This window comes from Oryzias latipes, chromosome 9 (assembly GCF_002234675.1).
Source record: "Oryzias latipes chromosome 9, ASM223467v1".
NCBI lineage: Eukaryota > Metazoa > Chordata > Actinopteri > Beloniformes > Adrianichthyidae > Oryzias > Oryzias latipes.
This window is the reverse complement of record NC_019867.2, coordinates 24,676,818-24,693,684: the sequence shown is the minus strand read 5'-3', so window position 1 is coordinate 24,693,684 and position 16,867 is coordinate 24,676,818.

The following is a 16,867-nucleotide window of genomic DNA, read 5'->3' as shown; positions in this document are numbered from 1 at the left end:
AAGTTGAGGTCCCTGATGGATTGACGTGACGTGGCGAACTCGCTAGAATTCAAATTTGTTTGTTTTGTTGAGCAAAAACAAGTAAGCCAACACAAAGCTATGGTAACTGGCAGCCCACTGTGCCACAGTTTGAAAAAAAAAAGTGAGCATACCAAGCCAATTTGACCTACTCAGATTTGCTAATCTCATAAAAGGCAGTGGGTGACAACTGGAGCTTCGGATGCTAATGACAGAAGCAGAAAACTAGATTTTGCTGTGCCTGTCAGGAAAGAGCGTCACACTATGCATGAACAGGAATTGGGTTTATGTTGGTACTTTGGGTTGCCTCAAACTTCAGGAGGGATTCTGTGGGGTTGACCAAGCTGCAGAGTAATGCTGGACAAGATCCAGAGGCAGTTTTTATCAGACACATGCATTCAAAATGTCAAATAATCAAGAAAGTGAGTAATATAAATTAAAATCCCTTTTTATGGATGCAATAAAGTCCAAGACTATGTCTTTTTTTCAGACAGAATGGTTACTTTCAGCTTTAACCACAACAACAAGAAAACTGTAGAACATTCATACATTCTACCATGCGTGCCACTTTGACCTCTTTCCTTCTGCTCCTCTCTCTAACTGGAAAATCCAGGATGATTTGTTTGTGGGGCCTTTAAAAACAAACCTAAACGTGTGTGGATGTAGATTCTCATACATCCAGATGAAATTGTTTTGAAGATGAGTCATGGCGTCCTCTCTCCTTGAAACGTTTCGTCACTCAGACAAGTAGTCGAAGAGGAGCCATTGAGTCCAGATGCCATGACTCATCTTCAAAACAACATCACCTGTCCTGGATGAATGAGAATCACCATATTGCTGCTGACTGATGAAGCTACTTGGATGAGTGGCAAAAAGTTTCAAGAAGACAGGACAATAAATCCAGACGCCATGACACGTTTTCAAAAGCTTCTCTACACTGAATTGCTTTTGTTCTTTTCCTTTATGAACCCGTGACCATTGCTATTCCATCCTCCTTAACTTGCCTCTGTTTTTTATTGTAATTTCTAAGTATATTTGTGTTACAGTATATAGCAATGAATCATTGCACAAAAGAGCACTTATTTTAAGTTGTGTGTCTATCATTTAATTTTATAGATCATGTTTTTTGTGTTTGATTATAAATTTATACTACCTTGGACGATCTGTGAACTGTACTCATAATTACTTTGCTTAAGTTGACAATTGTTTAGGAGTGGGCGTGTTTTTCTTCCTAAACCTTACGCCATCAGCCCTTTTGACTCTGAACATGTTTTTTATTCCAAAAACAAAAATCATAATTGTTTTTTGAACTTAACTTGCCTGAGACCTCTGGGCTGCTTTTTAATCACTAATATTCAGCATTTCTCAGAGCTGACAAAGTCCAAGCAGACTAGCTCATACGCGGGAAGACTAACAACAGCTCTGCACCCTTTCAGGCGCTGGTGGATGCCTTTAGCATGTCTGTCTTTATTTTGACCGAACATAAGTAACCCAACCAACATGCAACAGTTAGCCACCGAATGCCGGTGAACAATACGAATTTTAACACACATATTACCCAGAGTATTTATCCAAATTAACAAAAACAAACACAACTTCTTTGGTTACAATATACACTACATATAATGAGGATTGGATTTATATTTAAAATAAGTGGACTCCAGCCTGTAAACTAACAAATCGCAGATGTTTCACATTACTTAAAAATGAGTTACCTAGTGTATGGCATGTTTTTATTTAACCCTTGTGCTATCCTAGGCATTTTAATGTTGGGAGTTGGGTCATCTGGACCCCACTAGACAGTGCTCTGAACCTTTTTTCTTCAATGATTTGTGATCTTCACTAGTTTCCATGGATTACATGAAATCTTTCCACCTTTATCCACCTTTGTCATCGTAGGGAGAACACGTCAATGTAAGGGTGGGGTCATAGGATAGCACAAGGGTTAATGCAAAAAACAAAACAAAAAATGTTTTCTAATTTTCATTCACATTATCTTTTCTTTGGGTTGCTTTCTCTTAATGACTACTGGAGGCTGGTTTCAGAAGGGAGCAATTTCTAATCTCACATTAAAATGTCCACCTCTACAACAAAACAAAAAAAAAGCTCCTTTTTTTTTAATTTGATGTTTTGATTTTTCATTTTTGTTTTTCCTTTTTTTTATCTTTTTAAACTGAGTTGCATAGTGGTATGGTGGTTGGCACACTAGCCTCGCAGCAAGAAGGCCCTGGTTAGAATCTTGGCTGGGATCTTTCTGCGTGGAATTTGCATGTTCTTCTTTTGCATGTGTGGGCTTTTTGTGGGTACTCTGGTTTCCTCGCACAGTTCAAAAATATGATTCATAAGTTAATTGGTGACTTTAAATAGAGTGTGAATGTAAATATGTGCGGTTTTCTGTCTCTTTGTTGCCCTGCAATGGACTGGAAAACTGTCCAGGGTTTACCCCGCCTTCACCAAACAGTGGTTGGGATAGGCTCCAGTAACTCTATAACCTGAAGAGGCAGTTAGAGCAGATAGATGTTTCATTACTTGATTTGTCAGTAACTAGAGGTGTATGAAGCAAAATCCAGCAGACAAGGCTTGGTGGCAGAAATTGAAACCTTTAATAAATACACTTGAACAAAACAAAATCCACGGAGAAACAAAAAGATGACAAAGCAGATGACCTGAGAAGGAAGAACCTAAAACTTCACAAAATTCCAAGGGCAGAATTCTCACATGATTAAAGCCCAATCACACGTAAGTATGTTATATATATATATATATATATATATATATATATATATATATATATATATATATATAAAAAAAAACAATACCACTGCATCAGGCAACTCCAATTAAAATTGTGTTTTTAAAAAGTTCTTTAGCATTTTTCTGAAGGAGGACATTTATAAAATAATTTAAGACTAAAGCTTCATTTTTCTTTATTCAAATAATGATGGATCAGGAGCAGAAAAGGTAAACGAAACTCCACTCCTTCCAATCAGGAGTCCCTGATGTTCGCCTTTCATCTTCCGTCTCATTTTTAAAACCATTTAAAAATATCACTCAGTTTACAAACTACAAACAATTGCCCTATTTATTATGTCACTCAATAAAATCTCAATCAATATTAAAGGATTAGTGAAAACCATTGACAGGGAGTCGTGTGCACTTACTGTACAGGTCTTGAAGAAGTTGGAGGCATCTTCATGCAGATAAACAGGAAGTGCAAGGAGGACAAGTGCCCGTCTCATGTTCACGTCACGCTGGTCCTAAAAGAATAAAAAGAAATATCCATTACCTTTGAAGCAAATGCAGAGCAAACACTTCCAATATTTACTTAAGGAACTTTAAGAAATAATAAAATGATACCTTTTCTAGATGTCTATTTCTAGTAAGAGGACAATACAGTGTTTATGTCATGATCCACTTCAGGTCAAAGACCCAAAGTCATTTGAAGGCAAGTTACACCATGGCTTCTGACAGCGTTTTACAAATGATTTGTTATCCGTTTTTGAATTATGCACATTAGAAATTCACCTGGAGGTCATAAATCCTAACCAAGCTGGCCAGTTCCTGTCTGTTTTGGTGGACTTAGTCTCAGAAAAGGGCAGCTTTAAGTTACACAAACATGTAAAAACTGCACAATTTCCTCTGACTGCATCTACTCTACATAAATCCATTTCAGATCTTGACAGATGAGTTTTCATGGTTTCAAATGATGGAATGGTGCTAATGCAACATCATTTTATTATTGTAATATACTGTCATAAAGATATGACAATATTCCAAAGTGTCTCCACATACATGGCAGTGGAAACACTTTGGAATATTGGCTATGTAGTACTGCAGTATTATATGTAGTACTGCATAGTGCCAAAGTAACAGAACACAACTTGCACCTCCATTCCATTGTGCCACCTTCAGCCTGCAATCTAAATATGTTTAGTTAAATTGTAAATAATTTCAGCTCTATTTAGACCTTTGGCTAGTTAAAATGTGCATAAATGTTTCCATGCTGCCGTATAAATCTAATAATGGTAATAGTTCAGGATGAATGTATTAAATAAGTATAAAACTCACCCACTGACACCTCTTTTCTGGTGAAATGGTGACTTTCTGGTGAACTTTCTGAAGTTCAGTATCTGAAAAAGTCCAAAAGAGATTTTTCAATGTTAAAAAATGTTTCAATTATATTCTGATCAAAAAACATTTATTGCACTACACAACCTATTGCATTTTTTGTTTTTTTAAAATAGCTCTAGACAAATAACTGAGACAAGTTACCTGGCTGGCCTTGGCGTCTACCTGGAGGTGAAACACTGAACACTCTGTAGTTCTGTACCTGAACACAACACGAGCACGTTGATTAATTTATTTTTACAAAAAACTTTTTTATAACGGAGATCCGTGATTTATAAAAGCTTAAAGCTGCATTCAAAACCCAATGCTTCCATGTAGCAACCAGGCTTAAAACTGTTGGCGGTAGCTCCTCCCACACAACCGTTAGAGGCTTTGAGTGACATTTTTGGAGAAATGTCCAGCAGCAAACTTTAGCCACAGACAGAGGCCTCCAACGCGGATTTCACACGCGGATCATGTTTAGTGTGATTGCAGCATAAGAGATCATTTCTACCTCTGAAAAAAAAAAAACCTCATCACTGTCGTAACTTACGGGCAGAAATGCATTTTGGGGTTTGGCTCGCCATACGTCTGCTATGACAAACTAATCATGTATACATTTCCACATTAATCTCTAAAACAATCATAACACACATATGTTTAAACAACAGTAAACCACATTTACGGTAGTATAAGAGCATTTTTAAAGCATTCATTCATAAACCATGAACGATACTTACCAAATTAAATCAGGGCTGAAGACAAGACGGCACCATCAGCGATGAGGCGGATGAAAAAAAAACCCGAGGTTGGGGCGTCTTGAAGCGGGACGAAATCGCAACGCTTTGCAGAAAAATAAAATGCTCGACTTTCAATTTCAAACGTCGCATACTCGCATTCGGCAAATCCAACATGGCCACCTGAGCTAACGTAGATAAAACGAAAGACCCTCCCACCAGTACGTGATGACGTCATAACGCTACTTCACGGATCTTAAAATTTTTGAGTGCCAGATACAAATAAGCTTTAAAATATTTAGCACTGTTAAGTTAAATTTGAAACAATCTTGATAGAGCTTAATACTTTATAGTTGAATCAACTACAAAATGACATTTAAGTTGTGTAACCTTAATAGTTATGAGTCAGTACAAGTGATAGGGTTTAGAGTGTGTTCAAAATGGGAGGTGGCGGCCTCTCGTCCAATCAGAGCTCGAGAAATCATCTGCCTTCCGTTTCATTCAAAGTGCCTTCCTTTTCATTCAAAGTGCCTTCCTTTTCATGCAAAGTCACTTCCGTTTCATGCATACTCCTCTCTCACACACATATAAACTCTTCCTCACACGTTCATATATACTTGTCTTTCACATACATAAATTCTTTTTTAAGAGTGACAATGAGAGTGAGAATGTATGTATGTGTAAAGTAATATATATGCATGCGAGAGAGAGAATATATGGATGTGCAAGTGAGAATATATGAATGCGTAAGAGAATATATATGCATGCGAGAGAGAGAATATATGGATGTGCAAGTGAGAATATATGTATGCGAAAGAGAGTATATATGACTGTGAGAGCAAGAATGTATGAATGTGAGAGAGAGAATATATGGATGCGTAAGAGAATATATGTATGCGAAAGAGAGTATATATGACTGTGAGAGCAAGAATGTATGAATGTGAGAGAGAGAATATATGGATGCGTAAGAGAATATATGTATGCGAAAGAGAGTATATATGACTGTGAGAGCAAGAATGTATGAATGTGAATGGTTCAGAATAAATAATGTCTTATACGGCCCCTCATACAGGGCTGCTTTTTCTTCACTTTCCCCATTTTTTCTTGATGAAAGGGAAGTGTCAGCAATAGAAAAAGGGGTTTCTCTCCCCCTTTTCTTCCTTATAACCAGAAAGCTTCCTCCTTTGGATTACTAAGCAAAAATACTAATAGCACTTGTACTAAGAGGCAGCTGCATCACATCACTTCAACCCACTTCCTGGGATATCATTTCAAAAATTGCATTGCAATTCTCCCTGTCAAATGCAGTTAAATTTACTATGACTATCAAGTGTCTTTGAATGCCATCTTTAAAAAGCGGAAGCCGACATGACCCTGTTCCATTAAGAATCTATCCTGAGACATCCATCTGCTTTTGATCATTTTTCAGCCTGTTGCATATATTTGACTTATGAAGAGTTAAAGAAATTTTCCATTAATCCAAAAAGATCGATTAGCGATTATTCCTAGATTAGCAAAGGGCAAAACACTTTCTAAGTGGACACATGAGTTTTGAGGTAGATGTGAATTCCGTCATGCACGTGCATTTTTACATGTGAAGAAGCCAAACCTCTTTCAGTCAGGAGAGTAATCCAGCTTTGGTGTTGACTTTAATGCTCTGCCAGCTGTGCTTTGAAGTGCACATCAGTAACTCGATGACGAATGAACTGCCTGGAACATCCACAATGCAAGTGAGTGGCAGCAGAACCCATGAACATTTCACTTTCACTAGTTTTTGAAGTCTTCCAATGGCTTTAAACTCATCATGCCGAGCTCCTGACATGGGAAAGCACCTGAAGAAAGGACCAGCTGATGCTGAGGCTGCTTTCATTTCTCATGAAAGACTTCACCAAGTTGTGGATTTTTGTGGGAAATAAGCTCTTGGCTTGGAGTTTGGATTTAGTCCATTCAGCTGTGCCATCCAAGAGCTCCAGAATGCACTTGCCGTTTTCCCAACAAAACTCCTGAGACTTTGTTCTCAGCTCATTTCGTCTTTAAAACGCTCTGCGCAGGGCTGAACTTTGGGCTAGCCTGCATCACTTAACTTTGCCTCCCTTTGCCTCAAAACTGCAAAGAAATGTTGATTTAATTTTAGAACTAACCTATTTTGTCATCAACTTTTGTTTTAAGGGTCTGCAAAAACAAAATGTCTGTGTTTGCAGTTTGAATTTGTAATCCAACAGCTGAAGGCAGAATCTGGGTCCAGAGGGCCTTCAGGTCCTTCAGGTGCTGACAATCAGCAAGAACCAGAAAGTCAACAGAAACAACAACACAGTTGTAGGACACCTTTTGATGAATTTTCCATCCCAACTCCTCACAGTGAGCTCTGCTGTTCATCCCCCACATTCTCCTCACAAAGGTGGCACCAATTAATAAAAGAGATTTCCCAGTTCCCAACAGTTTTCCACACATCGGAAAGAAGCATTGTCACAACTAAAATTAATCTACCAAACGTAAATTTCCATGAATTTTTGCATAATTAAACTGGCAGAACATGGATGGTGCCCAGAGAATTGGGTATGCTGTTTCCATTTTGCCTAAATCATTCATGTTTTTTACTGTTTACTGGCTTGGCCCTCGCAGCATTGCATTGTCAGGGTGAAACCTCAAATAGCCCCCTCCCAAACCCCCCTTTGGAACTGTTAATCCAGAGAAATGAAACAGTAGTAATACACAATTAACAAATACATTTTAAGTAACAATTTTCAGTTCTGCTTACTCATTTTTTATTTGAATAATATCAATATTTTACAGTTTTTTGTTTTCATATTTAAATTTGTTTTCATTGCATATTTACATAGATATCGGTAGTAAATTTATTAATGTTTTTATGTCAGTAATCTTAAAATTTTGTTTATGTGAATTCTATCTTACAATCAAAGAGACAAAACATACTAACATTAATTTGATCTGTAAATGTTGAATTTCTTTGTTTGTCCCTTACATTTAGACAAAAAAAAATCCAATTTTATATTTCGACTAACATTAAAATAACAACAACAAATCCTCAAAGATTAATTTTAACAACAATTCGATTCACACCAGTATTTGTGGTTGGTGATACAATTCACTGTCAATATTGGTTTATTTTGAACAATCCAATTCACTAACTGAAAATCGAGACAGAACATATTTAGCCAAAAAATCCACCAGTGTGACTCAGAGATAAATAGCTGGTACTGAACAGTGCAGGTGAAGTTTTTTCAGAGTCTTTGTATTTCTTGCAATATAATCAAGTGTAAATTAAGCATGTGTACAAACAAGTAAACAAAAACTAATGGCAATTCCATTCACATGTTCAGCCCAAACGTTATTAGAACATTCTACCACACTGTATGGTCACATGTCTCTAAAATTCAAAGTGTTTCCACACATTGGACTGGAATTATGGCTTCAACTTTTTTTTGCTGCCATCACATGTGTTTTGTCCGCTGTGATGGTACTTGGTCGCTTTAACATTATAGTAAAATAAACCTACTGTTCATCAATTCAAATGGTTTTTTGTCACGTAGATATATGTATTTTATTTCGAAAGGACTTTGTTATGGTATTGGTTGATTCAATTAATAACATGCCTCAGATACAGTAGATTGATCTGGTTTGATAACATAAATCGATTAATCAATTAAGTCGATCAGACCTCTGGATACAAATAAATACGCTGTTGAAAACAAGGAAAAATAATTGAAATCAAATTTTCATCTTTGAAATGCAGGCGTTTGCGGGCAGTACAGCCACCTCCCCGTTCCAAGTCATATAAAGAACAGAACATTTCACGTATTTGATTAAATATTGTGTGAACTGATACCAATAAATAAAATAAAATAGAATATGATTGGTCTGAATTTGTAAAAGTTGAAATGTTTTTAGTGTGGAACAGCAATTTGAACTAATTTGGCAGAATGCCCATATAATCATTTAGACACAACAAGCATAGAACAAAAAATCTGGTCCTACCAGGGCTTTACATTTTTGCCGTCTAGTAATTTCTGTGAATTCAAGTGTAACAAGCCCCGTATTTTATTTTTTACCTGTGATGAGGTTGTCCACCAGCGTTGTAGGAATGCAGAAGATCCCAACCAGTAGGTCACTGATCGCCAGGTTGAGGATGAACAAGTTTGTGACTGTGCGCATGCATCGGTTTTCCAGCACTATCAGACACACCAGGATGTTTCCCACCATACATAAGAGGAAGATGAAGGTGTAAGCAAGAAAGTAGCCGGCAGCGACATACAGAGAGTGTTGATAGTAGGGGAAAAAGGTGATGTTGGTGAAATTGGCAGAAACGTTTAGGCTGCTGTTCAACAGAGTTGCTATGATGGCTGATCCCTCTGACTCCAGGCCCTCCTCTCCTATGATGTCCAGAGTGTCCATCCTTTACATAAACAGGTTCTGCACAGGAAAGACAAACAAAAAGACAAGAGACCACATTCAAATTTTAGTTGAAAGCAAAAAAAAAAAAATCATCAGAAGGCAATTAGCCTTTAAACTAAAATAGTTTTCCTGTTAACATATATGTTAACAGATATTAGAAATAATTCTTAGTTCTGACCTTTTTTTTGGTTTGCTATATAGTAAAGTAAAGACCTTTTCAGTAAATGATAGGCATTCATGTTAGTTGGCTGTGTTGCGTTAAGGTCACATGACACAGCTTTGTTTTAATAATAACAGAAACCTTTCAGAAGCTGTCCAGCTTTGTAAACGCCTAATATAATTTACATTCTGAGATCTGAAATCAGTAGTTAAATATATGACAACTTAATTGCATTCAATTTTACAATTTTAGCTTAAGTGTTGCTTTTACTTCTCAGCCTGTCTGGTTTATACACTCTTTAGGCCGAAGAGAGGCTCCAGCAGTTAAAGTAAGTCTGTGAAAATGGATGAACAGTCTCTTTGCTGAACTTAATGAAGCCCAAATCCAACGCTCTGTCAAATATTAACTAACTGCTAAGAAAGCTGCTTGTATTTTAAAACCTTTTCATTTGATCATAAGTTAACCATATATTTGTTATTTTCTTTAGATCTCATTAGCTTGATTGAAACTTTCCTTGAAAACACATTTTATATAACGTGGTCCATGTTTTCTGGCCTGTAGTTCATCATCATTCCACTAGGGGCAGTAGAAGGGCTTTTCCTGGTCATTTCAAAATGGCTGCTCCCCTAAAATCTCAAAAACACTTTTTGCAGAAAACTTTTAGCTAAGTTTCAAAATTGTATGGTGATAATAAGTCATGTAATATCATTACTTTTCAAAAGACTATTTATATTGAAAAAATGTATGATTTCTCGATAATGAAGTCTTTACAACACAGTTACACCGAATAAAAATCTGTGGATCAAATTTGAGAATATTTTTCCATCAAAAACAGACATTGTTGTGAGCAAAAAACAAATCATAATGTTTAATAATTGATAATATATTTCTCTCGTTAAAAAAAAGATATTTCTAATTTTTTGATGATTTTATCAGAGGGTTTAAAAAACAGTTTATTTTAAATATATATATTTTTTCTGTCAATTTTTTATGTATTTACCTTTACAGGGTTGACAGGTGTTCTTGTCTCTAAAACTTGGTGATGTGATTTAATCATTGTCAGAAAATTATTAATGTTTTTTTCATACTGACTATTATGACAGCAGTGAAAATCTATTCTTTTAGATGCTATTTGATTAGCAATTTTAAAAATCCTAGTCTGTATTGGAAGTCTGTAGTTTTATACCTTCTTACAACAAACTAAGCTTCTATTGATTCTACTCAATAGTCTGCATTTAATTAAAAACTGATGGGCAGTAAGCATTTTTGTAAAATATTTTTTCTTGTTTTCTTTGTGAATTATTTTAGTTTAACAGGGAAAAATATTAAAGACACCTCTTTGGTAACATCTGTTATCACACTGGAAAAATATTTATAAAGATAAGCAGCATTTTCTTTTTAGAGCAAACAACGTTTTGCAGCAAATGTGAAGCCTCAGAGTCACATTCAAGTAAAAATGTGGAATTTTCTACTTTTCACAGATAAAATATTCTACATTTCATTCTGTAAAAAAAAAATTTGTCTTCTGTCAAGCAGCATCTGTTCCTTTTGGATTCAAGCATGTAACCCTTGTGCTATTCTATGGGGTCAAGATGACCATTGATCTGTTATCCCTACCATGACAAAGGTGGAGAGGATTTCATGTAATCCATGGAAACCAGTGAAAATCAAAAATCATTGAAGAAAAAAGGTTCAGCGCACTGTCTTGTGGGGTCTAAATGACCTCACTCCCAATGTGAAAGTGCCTAGGATGGCACAAGGGTTAAAGAGAAATTACTGTTTTGCTGTAGTGCATCATCATTCCACAAGGGGCAGTAGGAGGGCTTTTTCTACTCATTCGAAAATGGCTGCTTTCTTGAAATCTGAGAAACACTTTGGCGGGAAAAGTTTAACTACGTTTATAAACTTTTTGAGAATAACTAATCCATTGTTATTCAGGTTTAAAAATCCTTATTTACTGAATTAAAAAAATGCAAAATGTATTGAAAAACCTTTTTTTATAAAACAGGTACACTACTTCAAAAATACAAGTATCAAATTTGAGACAGTGGTAAATAATGTGCTTTCTTTCCTGAATTCTTGTGTCAAATTTTTACATCCTAAACTAACATTATTGTGACTAAAAACTTACCAAATCACTGAAAGTATTATAAGCTACGTTTACATTAACTTTGGAAATGCAAATTGGATTTGCAATAATGAATTTGTTTTATGGAAGTTTTTGCGCTTAGAGGAGGTGGTTTTAGAGACGTATCAAAATTGACATCTTTCAGAAAACTGGAATGGAAACATCTTTTTCCATTTAAATGACCAATAACCCAATGGCAATGCCATGTGGGTAGGAACTGGCTGGCTTGGGCATTACGAACAGCATCACACAGCTTATCAAAAGTTATGCGTGTCCTCTGTAAAATCACCAACCACCATTTACCAAAATCCATTCATCCATAGCCGCTCCCACGTGTAAGATGCTTGCCCCTCCATGGCCTAAATAAGACGCCAACGTCTCCTTTGATAGATGATGATGTGCGCTACTGCAATGTCAGAAATGTCACTGTATCTGCTGTAAATCAAAGTATTTTTTACATCCATCCTCATGTTTTTAAATGACTTATCGCATGAGTTGGATTGTGTTTATTTGCATTTATGATTTAATGAAAACTGTGTAATTGCGAATTGTGTTTTTTCAACATTTCTAGAAAAGCAATAAAGTTTTGCCCATATGTGTAATGGAAACACAACTATCGTTGATACTACCCATTTCTCATTAAAACATATATTGCAATGTATTTTCTTGTGGTTATTAAAGGGTTTACAAGTTATCACAATTCAAACAAAATTAATTTTCTGTCAATTATTTGTTGGGCTTTACGGGTTTAATAACTTCTACTGTTTCTTTTACTTAAACTTTACAGCTGAGGTGAGTTCTGTCTATCTCGGAGTTGGATAGATAAAGTAACAAAATAGTGGAAATTTAGGATTCTAAGATGAGCTCTCTCTCTGTCCTAAGTCAGGATTGAGGGTTTTGTTGCTTCAACAAACATGCAGTGATGGGCTATTCACTGGCACTTTTCTGTTTTGGTGTGATTCTTTGCACGTTCTGCTCTAAAAGGCTCTGCAGGGATAACAACTGAGATATTCAACACAGAAAATGCCAACCCATGTGGAGAGAAAAAACATTCCAGCTAAATACAGAAGCACATATTAGCACACGGATTGCCTGTCCTCATGGCAAAGCCTACTTCACACAGTGTGACACCTCCTTTGCAAAATGCCTCCTACAGGGACCCAAGAGACCCTGGCATTGCAGAAACATGGCGCTGTTGTGGGAAAGGGGTTCCTCCAGGAGGGCTAAAACCAGATGGATTTTCCTCTATTAAAGAGTGGATTTTTTTTTACAGGTTTGCCAACCCTCTGATGAAAAGCTGTATATCTTCCCGATTAATCTGTGAATAAATGGGATATGCAAAGTTTTGGTCTGGGAGAGACCTGAAAACCTCGGTTTGAATAGCGTTGCAGAAAAGTTTAACTGCACGGTGAGAATCAGCCTTCAGAAAAAGTGAATGGATGTGAGTTTTTCAATCTCCAAAAGTACACACTACTGGTTATCAAAACATGTGTTACAGGGAACACCTTGAGGGAACACCTTGCGTTGTTTGCAAAACCTTTGATTTTTGTTAATATTAGATCTTTATTGCCTTGGTTCTACATCAACCCAATCATGTGGTTTCTTAGTATCATGCAGCATTTCAGCCTGCAAATGTTAAACAGAGATTAATTCTACAAAAAAAGTTGTTTTATCATGGCCTCTTATTCTGTACTCCAGCGTTATTTTGTTGTTCAAATGCATTTATCATGATCATAAAAATATGTAGATATTTTAACCTTAAGAAATCTTGCATTTTTTTCTGCCAAAAATACTATGGGATAAATTGAAATTTCGGGTTTGTTTAAGGCTCGGGCCTGCAAATCAAGTTAATTGGCCGGGTTCGGGCCGGGTTCGGCTTTAATGCCCCCGGGCCTGGGTCGGGTCGGGCTGGATTTATTAGGCCCGATCTTACCTCTACTTGTTATAGACATTTTCCCTAAAGAAACATAAGTGAGGTAAAAAAAAAAAAACATTTTAACTCAGGTTTTGACAGTTTTAAGCTCTGAAATAAAGAACTGTTTTGTTTATCTCCAAGCATCTATCTGTATATATTTAGGGATCACAGGGCTGCTGAGCCAACCCAGCTACTGTTTGGCAAACGCGGGGTACACCCTGAACAGGTCACCAGTCTTTTGCTGGGCAATTTAGAGATACCAAATAATCTATGAAGCATGTTTTTGGACTGTGGGAGGAAGCTGGAGTACCTGAAAAAAAAAAGCATGGAGCATGCACAAGAGGAACAGGCAAACTCCACACTGTTCTAGTCAGGATTTGAACCAGGGATTTCTTGCTGTGAGGTGAGAGTGCTAACCACTACACCACTGTGCAGCCCTTACCCCAAAGTAGTAAATATCAAAGTGAATTACATGTATATTTTGTCTAGGTAAACTTAAGACATGGCTAGTTGATGGTGCATTTAGTTTGTACAGTTTATTAAATTCAAACTAATTAAATTTAGAAACAGTATAGGAATGAAAACCGTACCAAGAATTAGCCAAACTACTCCGCTGTACTGAAAAAAATGACAGCGTAAAACAATGCCATTATTAAACATGGTGTTACAATGGAGACAATGGTGCAAGTAGATAGCCAATGAAAAACAATGTTATTTCATCAATTTATAGCACAGATGTCTTCTCAAAAGCTGAATCCAAATTTTAACGTTGGTGCTGTCTCCTGGTTTCTTTGTGGAATTGGGGAAGTTTTGGTTTTCAACCTAAAATGTAATTTGAATTTGTGCAAAAATGGGTCAGTGGGACAGAAAAGTCAAGCTTATTGACAGAAACGTAAATTAAAAAAAAGCTTTTCCGGCAAATACAGACAGACATAGAGAGCAGCTTACCGTTATTTGGCAATTTGTCATGGTTTGGTCGAGTTGCATTTGTAGCAAATTAAAAAACATACACTGTTGCATTGCATTTTCTTTTTGAACAGATAAAAGGCGAAAGTAATTGCCTTAAATACACAAATTATCATCCAAACTTTTTCATTGAGAACATTGTGCGATAATCTTTCTTCTCTTTGCCAAAACCCTTTAAAGGGAACCTATAATTTTATGCTTAAAATTTAGATATGTAGCATTTTTTTATATTTGTTACACTTGCTGATTGATGAACTTGCTTGAGCTTGATACACACACTGGATCAGAGCTATATATAGGAAGAAAGGAGGCAAAGGTGCACATGGCCTTTGAAGTAAATTGATAGTATGTGCCCTTGCATTCTGATGTGGTATTTTCTGGAATCTTATTTTTATTGAAGGCACGAAATGTGTTTATGTTTAAGCCTATGTATTTCTCTGATATACTCATTCGTCTGAGTTTAGCTTCACAAAATGAATGTACTGAGAAGCTTGTAGCAAAAAATAAATAAATAAAATAACCTGCAGAATGTTTTTGAAGTACTCTTTTGTAATTACCCTGTAAAAATAAAAAAACAGCAGACCCAAATAAAACTGTAACATATTTAATCGCACATACTGCAGTTTGTAAATCTGCTTCAAAAGTTCCAAAGTGCAAAATATGTTTTTTTGTAAAAATAAAAAAACTTAAAGCACATTTAAACTTTTTTAAAAGCACCAGACTTTTAAGAAATTATAAATCATATTGTTTCAATGTCCACAGTTTTTATTAAATATACATTTACATGTGACATATTTGTTCTATGTGTACAAACATTCTTCTTTGAAGTTGTATCTGTTATCGCACACCTGGTTGTGTAAAATTTATTTCTCTACACCTGGGGGAACAGTGAGCTGAAGACACAACTATGCTTAGGAGCCCGTTGGTGGCTTAACCCCCCAATCCAACCCCCAGTCCTGAGCATCAGGCAATGGGTTCCATGTTTTGGTATGACCTATTTTTGGATCTAAACCAATGACCTCAGGGTAGACACTCTACCACCAGGCCACTAAGCCAGTTAAACCTAAAGCAAATCTTTCCCAGCATTTGGCTGTGCTATATTTGTTTGCTGTTTGGAGGCAGTTGTTCCTGTCTCCTGTTCACACACAAGCACAGATGGGTAGGGGGATATTTGTGATCAGACTGAAAGGAGTGAACTAAACTGTTCTGCAGCTTTAAGTATTCAAACTTTGCAAACAATAACTGTGTTAACCTAAAACACAGTCTATCCACAGCGGAAATTCAGCCTTTTTTTTTTAGCTTCTTTTAAGAGAAATAGAGTAAACATGACCTGAAAATAGATCAGAGAAGGCTGTTCTGCTCTGAATAGTAGAAGACCAAGATTGACCAACTTACTGTGAATTACTTCTTTGTTAATGTGTCTGTCTCCAGGTTAAAAAAAATACATGGACTGGTGCATACATTTTATAAAGACCTTGATTCTTTGATGCAAAAGTGACTAGCAAGAAATTTATTGAAACTGCTTTAAAAATTAATCAGATTATCCACAAAAAAATTGCACCACTGTCCACTGTTGATCTCAAACCTTTTTAAAAGACCCACCAGTATATCATGCTTTTCTTATGCTTTTCAGAGTAGACCATACCCATATATATATTAATATATTACCATTGGCACACAAAAGAAGATATTTTAAATAATACCAGGAAGCAAGACAACTTAATCTCTGAGGCTCCGGCTTTCGTTCGTTGTGGGTGCTGCCCATTGTATGATGTCAACCTAAGCCAGCCTCGTGAGCGTGTCTAGATTTCGTCCACAAAGACAAACAACATCCAAACTTTTGCAAAGATTGATGTGAATACTGTGTATATAAAATAAAAGCATTTTTGACTATCACTGCTAGCCCACTGAAGAAAGTGGGTGTTTGTTAGCTTCTACAACATCCTTGGACTGGTTCTGAAGGACTGCGTGGAGCAGTCCTTCAGACTATTGTCTTCACCATTACCTTTAACACATCACTCAGACTTTCGCCCTGTCGCCCTTACACCAACAGTGACCAAATGTTTACAGCAATTGGTCCTAAAGCAAATCAAGAATAGTCTCCCAATAAATCTAGACCCTTTACTATTCCATGGAGGATGCCAACTCCATCACTCTCCATATGATACTCTCACATCTGGAGACGAAAAACACGTTAGAGTCCTCATTATCGAATTCAGCTCAGCTTTTAATATGGTCATTCCACAGCAGCTGGTGGAGAAGCTGAGGCTAGGTGTGGACATGGCTGCAGTCAGTCAAGAAGCTAGCAGTGTGGGGTAGATCCCATAACCTTGAGATCAACATGGACAAAATAAAAGAAATGGTGACTGACTTCAGGGCATCTGGCAAATCCCACCACACACATCTGACCACAAAAGGTGCTG